Below are 10,000 nucleotides of genomic sequence, written 5' to 3'. Positions count from 1 at the left end.
CGGGATAAGCACCCCCCTCGGGGGATGGGGGGGGGGGGGGGGCATCCAGAGCACACCACTTTCCGGTAGGGGACAGGCGTTTGATCATGTGTCCGAGGGAGAGCTCCCCTTGCCGGCCGAACACCCCTCGGACTCCCCTTGGGCTTCCAGAGAACGCCACTGGATGAATTTAGTGCTTGGACCCCATTGATTCTCTTTGCTCTCCCATATACCCGACGGGACCTATTTGCAAAACCCCGTGCCAACCAGACCTCCAGGAAGGGGGCTGGCGGCTAACCATGCCCAGCAGGGTGCACCCTGGTCGGACACTTTGGGAGGGTCGAGAGCCTGGAAGTGCCACCCGGGGGAGTAATTCTGATTTCCGTTTTAATGCACTCAGGGACAGCCCGAGGACCTCTGTAGTGCACCTGAGGCGGACTGAGCCGTCGGGTCCAGGGGTCTGGAGTTCGGAACCTCCAGGGTTCACCTGGCTGTTCTCTTAGCCCGGCAGGGTGCACCCTGGTCGGACACTTTGGGAGGGTCGAGAGCCTGGATGTGCCACCCCGACGAGTAATGAGTTTTCCCTTCGTATCTCTTCCGGACCAGGTCCGATTCGCACGAAACTCGCTGGGCATGGCCAGGAGCGCCCCCTGCTGCCCACGCCACCGTCCCCGCGCTTCTACTCCCGAGGGCCGAGGAGACAGCGAAGCGTGGGTCGGGTCGCCTGCTTCCAGGGTCTCCCTGGTACTCTCCAGTCTCCCGAGTCCATCGGGTCCGACCTCGTATTTTTAGCCCAGACGGGGAATGAGAAAGGGGCCCCCGACCGCCCGAGGGCGGGCGCTCGCTTCTCAGCCTAGGAACGTCCGATTCCCACGAAACTTTTACGCCAGACGTTCCTGGCAGCGAGCGCGTTCAAAGGTGACCCGCGCTGCTTCTCTCCTCCCAAGGGCCGAAGAGATATTCGTCTTCAAACCCGACCGGCCCTGTGTTTGCCGCCCCGGCGGTTTTAAAAAATCATAGCGTAAAAACGGTGGGTGCGCTTCGCCTGCCGCTTGGACAGCGTTAAACGGCAGCCCCGGCTCTTTCCAAAGGGCCCTCAACCGACTTTCTGCTCCCAAGGAGCCCAGAGATATGAAACCGATAAATCAAAACCCCGTGCCAACCAGACCTCCAGGAAGGGGGCTGGCGGCTAACCATGCCCGGCAGGGTGCACCCTGGTCGGACGCTTTGGGAGGGTCGAGAGCCTGGATGTGCCACCCCGACGAGTAATGAGTTTTCCCTTCGTATCTCTTCCGGACCAGGTCCGATTCGCACGAAACTCGCTGGGCATGGCCAGGAGCGCCCCCTGCTGCCCACGCCACCGTCCCCGCGCTTCTACTCCCGAGGGCCGAGGAGACAGCGAAGCGTGGGTCGGGTCGCCTGCTTCCAGGGTCTCCCTGGTACTCTCCAGTCTCCCGAGTCCATCGGGTCCGACCTCGTATTTTTAGCCCAGACGGGGAATGAGAAAGGGGCCCCCGACCGCCCGAGGGCGGGCGCTCGCTTCTCAGCCTAGGAACGTCCGATTCCCACGAAACTTTTACGCCAGACGTTCCTGGCAGCGAGCGCGTTCAAAGGTGACCCGCGCTGCTTCTCTCCTCCCAAGGGCCGAAGAGATATTCGTCTTCAAACCCGACCGGCCCTGTGTTTGCCGCCCCGGCGGTTTTAAAAAATCATAGCGTAAAAACGGTGGGTGCGCTTCGCCTGCCGCTTGGACAGCGTTAAACGGCAGCCCCGGCTCTTTCCAAAGGGCCCTCAACCGACTTTCTGCTCCCAAGGAGCCCAGAGATATGAAACCGAAAAATCAAAACCCCGTGCCAACCAGACCTCCAGGAAGGGGGCTGGCGGCTAACCATGCCCGGCAGGGTGCACCCTGGTCGGACGCTTTGGGAGGGTCGAGAGCCTGGATGTGCCACCCCGACGAGTAATGAGTTTTCCCTTCGTATCTCTTCCGGACCAGGTCCGATTCGCACGAAACTCGCTGGGCATGGCCAGGAGCGCCCCCTGCTGCCCACGCCACCGTCCCCGCGCTTCTACTCCCGAGGGCCGAGGAGACAGCGAAGCGTGGGTCGGGTCGCCTGCTTCCAGGGTCTCCCTGGTACTCTCCAGTCTCCCGAGTCCATCGGGTCCGACCTCGTATTTTTAGCCCAGACGGGGAATGAGAAAGGGGCCCCCGACCGCCCGAGGGCGGGCGCTCGCTTCTCAGCCTAGGAACGTCCGATTCCCACGAAACTTTTACGCCAGACGTTCCTGGCAGCGAGCGCGTTCAAAGGTGACCCGCGCTGCTTCTCTCCTCCCAAGGGCCGAAGAGATATTCGTCTTCAAACCCGACCGGCCCTGTGTTTGCCGCCCCGGCGGTTTTAAAAAATCATAGCGTAAAAACGGTGGGTGCGCTTCGCCTGCCGCTTGGACAGCGTTAAACGGCAGCCCCGGCTCTTTCCAAAGGGCCCTCAACCGACTTTCTGCTCCCAAGGAGCCCAGAGATATGAAACCGAAAAATCAAAACCCCGTGCCAACCAGACCTCCAGGAAGGGGGCTGGCGGCTAACCATGCCCGGCAGGGTGCACCCTGGTCGGACGCTTTGGGAGGGTCGAGAGCCTGGATGTGCCACCCCGACGAGTAATGAGTTTTCCCTTCGTATCTCTTCCGGACCAGGTCCGATTCGCACGAAACTCGCTGGGCATGGCCAGGAGCGCCCCCTGCTGCCCACGCCACCGTCCCCGCGCTTCTACTCCCGAGGGCCGAGGAGACAGCGAAGCGTGGGTCGGGTCGCCTGCTTCCAGGGTCTCCCTGGTACTCTCCAGTCTCCCGAGTCCATCGGGTCCGACCTCGTATTTTTAGCCCAGACGGGGAATGAGAAAGGGGCCCCCGACCGCCCGAGGGCGGGCGCTCGCTTCTCAGCCTAGGAACGTCCGATTCCCACGAAACTTTTACGCCAGACGTTCCTGGCAGCGAGCGCGTTCAAAGGTGACCCGCGCTGCTTCTCTCCTCCCAAGGGCCGAAGAGATATTCGTCTTCAAACCCGACCGGCCCTGTGTTTGCCGCCCCGGCGGTTTTAAAAAATCATAGCGTAAAAACGGTGGGTGCGCTTCGCCTGCCGCTTGGACAGCGTTAAACGGCAGCCCCGGCTCTTTCCAAAGGGCCCTCAACCGACTTTCTGCTCCCAAGGAGCCCAGAGATATGAAACCGATAAATCAAAACCCCGTGCCAACCAGACCTCCAGGAAGGGGGCTGGCGGCTAACCATGCCCGGCAGGGTGCACCCTGGTCGGACGCTTTGGGAGGGTCGAGAGCCTGGATGTGCCACCCCGACGAGTAATGAGTTTTCCCTTCGTATCTCTTCCGGACCAGGTCCGATTCGCACGAAACTCGCTGGGCATGGCCAGGAGCGCCCCCTGCTGCCCAGGCCTGGCTCTGGGCCTGGGCACACTTCATTCACTTTGTACCTTTAAATCATACTACTACTACTACTACTACCACCAGAATTCCAGGGCCAAGAGGTCACACAGTCATACACAGCAAAGTAGCTCTGGGCCTGGGCACACTTCAAGAAGTTTGTCCCTTTATATAAGCCTAGAAATAGACTTCCAGGCCCAAGAGTTCAAACACATTCATGCCCAGCAAAGTAGCTCTGGGCCTGGGCACACTTCAATCACTTTGTGCCTTTAAATCATACTACTACTACCAGACTTCCAGGCCCAAGAGGTCAAACACAGTCATGCCCAGCAAAGTAGCTCTGGGCCTGGGCACACTTCATTCACTTTGTGCCTTTAAATCATACTACTACTACCACCAGAATTCCAGGGCCAAGAGGTCACACAGTCATACACAGCAAAGTAGCTCTGGGCCTGGGCACACTTCAAGAAGTTTGACCCTTTATATAAGCCTAGAAATAGACTTCCAGAGCCAAGAGGTCAAACACAGTCATGCCCAGCAAAGTAGCTCTGGGCCTGGGCACACTTCAATCACTTTGTGCCTTTAAATCATACTACTACTACCACCAGACTTCCAGGCCCAAGAGGTCAAACACAGTCATGCCCAGCAAAGTAGCTCTGGGCCTGGGCACACTTCAATCACTTTGTGCCTTTAAATCATACTACTACTACCACCAGACTTCCAGGCCCTGGAGGTCACACCTTCATGCCTAGCAAGGTTGCTTTACACCTGCGCACACTTCAGACCGTTTCACTCTTTTAATCCTTCAAAGTACCACATTTCCAGACCCAAGAGGTCACAGAATCATGCCCAGCAAAGTAGCTCTGGGCCTGGGCACACTTCAATCACTTTGTGCCTTTAAATCATACTACTACTACCAGACTTCCAGGCCCCAGAGGTCAAACACAGTCATGCCCAGCAAAGTAGCTCTGGGCCTGGGCACACTTCAAGAAGTTTGACCCTTTATATAAGCCTAGAAATAGACTTCCAGAGCCAAGAGGTCAAACACAGTCATGCACAGCAAAGTAGCTCTGGGCCTGGGCACACTTCATTCACTTTGTACCTTTAAATCATACTACTACTACCAGACTTCCAGGCCCAAGAGTTCAAACACATTCATGCCCAGCAAAGTAGCTCTGGGCCTGGGCACACTTCAATCACTTTGTGTCTTTAAATCATACTACTACTACCAGACTTCCAGGCCCCAGAGGTCAAACACAGTCATGCCCAGCAAAGTAGCTCTGGGCCTGGGCACACTTCAAGAAGTTTGACCCTTTATATAAGCCTAGAAATAGACTTTCAGGCCCAAGAGGTCAAACACAGTCATGCCCAGCAAAGTAGCTGTGGGCCTGGGCACACTTCATTCACTTTGTACCTTTAAATCATACTACTACTACTACTACTACTACTACTACTACTACTACCAGACTTCCAGGCCCAAGAGGTCAAACACAGTCATGCCCAGCAAAGTAGCTCTGGGCCTGGGCACACTTCAAGAAGTTTGACCCTTTATATAAGCCTAGAAATAGACTTCCAGGCCCAAGAGTTCAAACACATTCATGCCCAGCAAAGTAGCTCTGGGCCTGGGCACACTTCAATCACTTTGTGCCTTTAAATCATACTACTACTACCAGACTTCCAGGCCCCAGAGGTCAAACACAGTCATGCCCAGCAAAGTAGCTCTGGGCCTGGGCACACTTCAAGAAGTTTGACCCTTTATATAAGCCTAGAAATAGACTTCCAGAGCCAAGAGGTCAAACACAGTCATGCCCAGCAAAGTAGCTCTGGGCCTGGGCACACTTCATTCACTTTGTACCTTTAAATCATACTACTACTACCAGACTTCCAGGCCCAAGACGTCAAACACAGTCATGCCCAGCAAAGTAGCTCTGGGCCTGGGCACACTTCATTCACTTTGTACCTTTAAATCATACTACTACTACTACTACTACTACTACTACTACTACTACTACCAGACTTCCAGGCCCAAGAGGTCAAACACAGTCATGCCCAGCAAAGTAGCTCTGGGCCTGGGCACACTTCAATCACTTTGTGCCTTTAAATCATACTACTACTACCAGACTTCCAGGCCCCAGAGGTCAAACACAGTCATGCCCAGCAAAGTAGCTCTGGGCCTGGGCACACTTCAAGAAGTTTGACCCTTTATATAAGCCTAGAAATAGACTTCCAGAGCCAAGAGGTCAAACACAGTCATGCCCAGCAAAGTAGCTCTGGGCCTGGGCACACTTCATTCACTTTGTACCTTTAAATCATACTACTACTACCAGACTTCCAGGCCCAAGACGTCAAACACAGTCATGCCCAGCAAAGTAGCTCTGGGCCTGGGCACACTTCATTCACTTTGTACCTTTAAATCATACTACTACTACTACTACTACTACTACTACTACTACTACTACTACTACCAGACTTCCAGGCCCAAGAGTTCAAACACATTCATGCCCAGCAAAGTAGCTCTGGGCCTGGGCACACTTCAATCACTTTGTGCCTTTAAATCATACTACTACTACCACCAGACTTCCAGGCCCAAGAGGTCAAACACAGTCATGCCCAGCAAAGTAGCTCTGGGCCTGGGCACACTTCAATCACTTTGTGCCTTTAAATCATACTACTACTACCAGACTTCCAGGCCCAAGAGTTCAAACACATTCATGCCCAGCAAAGTAGCTCTGGGCCTGGGCACACTTCAATCACTTTGTGCCTTTAAATCATACTACTACTACTACCACCAGACTTCCAGACCCAAGAGGTCAAACACAGTCATGCCCAGCAAAGTAGCTCTGGGCCTGGGCACACTTCAAGAAGTTTGACCCTTTATATAAGCCTAGAAATAGACTTCCAGGCCCAAGAGGTCAAACACAGTCATGCCCAGCAAAGTAGCTCTGGGCCTGGGCACACTTCATTCACTTTGTACCTTTAAATCATACTACTACTACTACTACTACTACTACTACTACTACTACTACCAGACTTCCAGGCCCAAGAGGTCAAACACAGTCATGCCCAGCAAAGTAGCTCTGGGCCTGGGCACACTTCATTCACTTTGTGCCTTTAAATCATACTACTACTACCACCAGAATTCCAGGGCCAAGAGGTCACACAGTCATACACAGCAAAGTAGCTCTGGGCCTGGGCACACTTCAAGAAGTTTGACCCTTTATATAAGCCTAGAAATAGACTTCCAGGCCCAAGAGGTCAAACACAGTCATGCCCAGCAAAGTAGCTCTGGGCCTGGGCACACTTCATTCACTTTGTGCCTTTAAATCATACTACTACTACCACCAGAATTCCAGGGCCAAGACGTCAAACACAGTCATGCCCAGCAAAGTAGCTCTGGGCCTGGGCACACTTCATTCACTTTGTGCCTTTAAATCATACTACTACTACTACCACCAGAATTCCAGGGCCAAGAGGTCACACAGTCATACACAGCAAAGTAGCTCTGGGCCTGGGCACACTTCAAGAAGTTTGACCCTTTATATAAGCCTAGAAATAGACTTCCAGAGCCAAGAGGTCAAACACAGTCATGCACAGCAAAGTAGCTCTGGGCCTGGGCACACTTCATTCACTTTGTGCCTTTAAATCATACTACTACTACCAGACTTCCAGGCCCAAGAGTTCAAACACATTCATGCCCAGCAAAGTAGCTCTGGGCCTGGGCACACTTCATTCACTTTGTGCCTTTAAATCATACTACTACTACCACCAGACTTCCAGGGCCAAGAGGTCAACCACAGTCATGCCCAGCAAAGTAGCTCTGGGCCTGGGCACACTTCAAGATGTTTGACCCTTTATATAAGCCTAGAAATAGACTTCCAGGCCCAAGAGTTCAAACACAGTCATGCACAGCAAAGTAGCTCTGGGCCTGGGCACACTTCATTCACTTTGTACCTTTAAATCATACTACTACTACCACCAGACTTCCAGGCCCAAGAGGTCAAACACATTCATGCCCAGCAAAGTAGCTCTGGGCCTGGGCACACTTCAATCACTTTGTGCCTTTAAATCATACTACTACTACCAGACTTCCAGGCCCAAGAGGTGAAACACAGTCATGCCCAGCAAAGTAGCTCTGGGCCTGGGCACACTTCAAGAAGTTTGACCCTTTATATAAGCCTAGAAATAGACTTCCAGAGCCAAGAGGTCAAACACAGTCATGCACAGCAAAGTAGCTCTGGGCCTGGGCACACTTCAATCACTTTGTGCCTTTAAATCATACTACTACTACTACCAGACTTCCAGACCCAAGAGGTCAAACACAGTCATGCCCAGCAAAGTAGCTCTGGGCCTGGGCACACTTCAAGATGTTTGACCCTTTATATAAGCCTAGAAATAGACTTCCAGAGCCAAGAGGTCAAACACAGTCATGCCCAGCAAAGTAGCTCTGGGCCTGGGCACACTTCATTCACTTTGTACCTTTAAATCATACTACTACTACCAGACTTCCAGGCCCAAGACGTCAAACACAGTCATGCCCAGCAAAGTAGCTCTGGGCCTGGGCACACTTCATTCACTTTGTACCTTTAAATCATACTACTACTACCAGACTTCCAGGCCCAAGAGGTCAAACACAGTCATGCCCAGCAAAGTAGCTCTGGGCCTGGGCACACTTCAATCACTTTGTGCCTTTAAATCATACTACTACTACCACCAGACTTCCAGGCCCAAGAGGTCAAACACAGTCATGCCCAGCAAAGTAGCTCTGGGCCTGGGCACACTTCATTCACTTTGTACCTTTAAATCATACTACTACTACCACCAGACTTCCAGGCCCAAGAGGTCAAACACATTCATGCCCAGCAAAGTAGCTCTGGGCCTGGGCACACTTCAATCACTTTGTGCCTTTAAATCATACTACTACTACCAGACTTCCAGGCCCAAGAGGTCAAACACAGTCATGCCCAGCAAAGTAGCTCTGGGCCTGGGCACACTTCATTCACTTTGTGCCTTTAAATCATACTACTACTACCACCACCAGACTTCCAGGGCCAAGAGGTCAACCACAGTCATGCACAGCAAAGTAGCTCTGGGCCTGGGCACACTTCAATCACTTTGTGCCTTTAAATCATACTACTACTACCACCAGACTTCCAGGCCCAAGAGTTCAAACACATTCATGCCCAGCAAAGTAGCTCTGGGCCTGGGCACACTTCAAGATGTTTGACCCTTTATATAAGCCTAGAAATAGACTTCCAGAGCCAAGAGGTCAAACACAGTCATGCCCAGCAAAGTAGCTCTGGGCCTGGGCACACTTCAATCACTTTGTGCCTTTAAATCATACTACTACTACTACCAGACTTCCAGACCCAAGAGGTCAAACACAGTCATGCCCAGCAAAGTAGCTCTGGGCCTGGGCACACTTCAAGAAGTTTGACCCTTTATATAAGCCTAGAAATAGACTTCCAGGCCCAAGAGGTCAAACACAGTCATGCCCAGCAAAGTAGCTCTGGGCCTGGGCACACTTCAAGATGTTTGACCCTTTATATAAGCCTAGAAATAGACTTCCAGGCCCAAGAGTTCAAACACAGTCATGCACAGCAAAGTAGCTCTGGGCCTGGGCACACTTCATTCACTTTGTACCTTTAAATCATACTACTACTACCACCAGACTTCCAGGCCCAAGAGGTCAAACACATTCATGCCCAGCAAAGTAGCTCTGGGCCTGGGCACACTTCAATCACTTTGTGCCTTTAAATCATACTACTACTACCAGACTTCCAGGCCCAAGAGGTGAAACACAGTCATGCCCAGCAAAGTAGCTCTGGGCCTGGGCACACTTCAAGAAGTTTGACCCTTTATATAAGCCTAGAAATAGACTTCCAGAGCCAAGAGGTCAAACACAGTCATGCCCAGCAAAGTAGCTCTGGGCCTGGGCACACTTCAATCACTTTGTGCCTTTAAATCATACTACTACTACTACCAGACTTCCAGACCCAAGAGGTCAAACACAGTCATGCCCAGCAAAGTAGCTCTGGGCCTGGGCACACTTCAAGAAGTTTGACCCTTTATATAAGCCTAGAAATAGACTTCCAGGCCCAAGAGGTCAAACACAGTCATGCCCAGCAAAGTAGCTCTGGGCCTGGGCACACTTCATTCACTTTGTACCTTTAAATCATACTACTACTACCAGACTTCCAGGCCCAAGACGTCAAACACAGTCATGCCCAGCAAAGTAGCTCTGGGCCTGGGCACACTTCATTCACTTTGTACCTTTAAATCATACTACTACTACCAGACTTCCAGGCCCAAGAGGTCAAACACAGTCATGCCCAGCAAAGTAGCTCTGGGCCTGGGCACACTTCAATCACTTTGTGCCTTTAAATCATACTACTACTACTACCACCAGACTTCCAGGCCCCAGAGGTCAAACACAGTCATGCCCAGCAAAGTAGCTCTGGGCCTGGGCACACTTCAAGAAGTTTGACCCTTTATATAAGCCTAGAAATAGACTTCCAGGCCCAAGAGGTCAAACACAGTCATGCCCAGCAAAGTAGCTCTGGGCCTGGGCACACTTCATTCACTTTGTACCT

Source organism: Electrophorus electricus, unplaced genomic scaffold (assembly GCF_041902795.1).
Source record: "Electrophorus electricus isolate QZ-2024a unplaced genomic scaffold, ASM4190279v1 Scaffold151, whole genome shotgun sequence".
NCBI classification, from domain to species: domain Eukaryota; kingdom Metazoa; phylum Chordata; class Actinopteri; order Gymnotiformes; family Gymnotidae; genus Electrophorus; species Electrophorus electricus.
Note: the sequence above shows the minus strand (reverse complement) of the source record.